This window comes from Echinops telfairi, unplaced genomic scaffold (assembly GCF_000313985.2).
Source record: "Echinops telfairi isolate 266 unplaced genomic scaffold, ASM31398v2 ScPeMD7_5868;HRSCAF=6743_0, whole genome shotgun sequence".
NCBI classification, from domain to species: domain Eukaryota; kingdom Metazoa; phylum Chordata; class Mammalia; order Afrosoricida; family Tenrecidae; genus Echinops; species Echinops telfairi.
Genome location: NW_022109767.1, coordinates 1,035,740 through 1,037,283, shown reverse-complemented (window position 1 = coordinate 1,037,283; position 1,544 = coordinate 1,035,740).

The following is a 1,544-nucleotide window of genomic DNA, read 5'->3' as shown; positions in this document are numbered from 1 at the left end:
GGGTCTCCACGTGGCTCCTCCAGCTCCAGGGCTCTGGCTCCATCAGTGTAGTTCCATGTAACTTGTCAACAGGAAGGTATAGCAGAGAGTGTGGGTCTGGCCTCCAGTGAGCTATTTATCTCCATAGCACCTCCAAATGAGGTCATCAATCTGCGACCTGATTGACAGGCTAAATTCCACCCTTTCACTCTTAATAGTCTCAAGTTGACACCAGATTATGTAACTACCACAAGGCCCATTCAGGGAAAGGTCATTTGGTGGGAGTTAGAAGAGCCACATTAAATAGTTCACTGCCCATGCACGACCACACACACATCGACAGTGCCTGTGGGATATTGTGTGGGGTGGTCAAGAAAATCCCTTTAGCCCCAGTCAACATATTCAAGACTTGACAATCCTGACTTTCCCCAAGAGGGTTTTCCTAGGAGCTCTTCTTATTCCACAACCTTGGGGTTGAGAGGTAAAGTGTACCCTTGGTGATTCCCTAGTATTATTTCCACAATTAAACTCTCCCACCCTCAGGAAAAAAGCTGTCAATTTGTAGCCTCACTTTTTAGCGTTGGTGACTTGGTCACTGTAATCAAACAACTTGGTCCCTTGCCCAATTCTGTATAGGCCTACCACAGCTGTGGGATGGGGCAAAAGTTCTGTCTTAACCAACAGGAGGGTTTCATTTTTTCTTCAGTGGTTTGACGACAGAGAAAAGGCATAAAGAAGCTTAAAGTCTTGCTGCTGTTCAATGTGTAAGCTGTCAATATTTCAGACTAGCCGTTGTCTCGGACTTAGGGAACCATCCAAATCATACTTCATAAATATTCAAAGGAGTTTAAGCCTCATAAGTGATAAGAGCAAAAACATGGTTATAGTACATGGAAAGCCCCTGTGCTTTCAAAGCAGTTAGCCTCACAGATCCAGACAACACAGAAACCTGATTACTTACTGGTCCTAGGAGAGTAAAAACGTGCAGTTCCAGAGGTGGGGGGAGTTGTCTATGAGGCTTTGTTTGGACACGTCCATGTAACAAACACAATTTTGAACAAACTTGAAGAGAACATTTTATTCATTCAGCTAGCCTTGAAAGTTACAGCAAAAATATGGGCTACTCTCCAAAACATACAAAAAAACAAAACAAAAACCAAGCTGATGGCTTGGTCAATTAACAAATTCTGATTAAACTAATGCAGTAAAGCGATGAAAAGTTCATGAATGTCCATTGTCTTGGAACATATGAAGTCAGCTCTAAATGAAGAAATGCCTAATTTCAGAAATACATTACCTGTACAATGAACGGAACAGCCAAAAGGTTCGGGAATTCCTTCTAGCAAAGCAGAGCAGTGACTTTCAACTATGTGGCATTCAAATGGTTATTATGAACACATAGCTAACAAAAACATTGGCTGAAGTTTTTTTTAAAGAAGCTGTGTTAGTCTGGGTACTTTAGAGAAACAAATCCACAGAAACTCATGTATGGGAGAGTTTTATATAAAAGGTTAAGTGCACATCAAGAAAACATCCCAACCCAGTGCTGCCGAAGCCCACAAGTC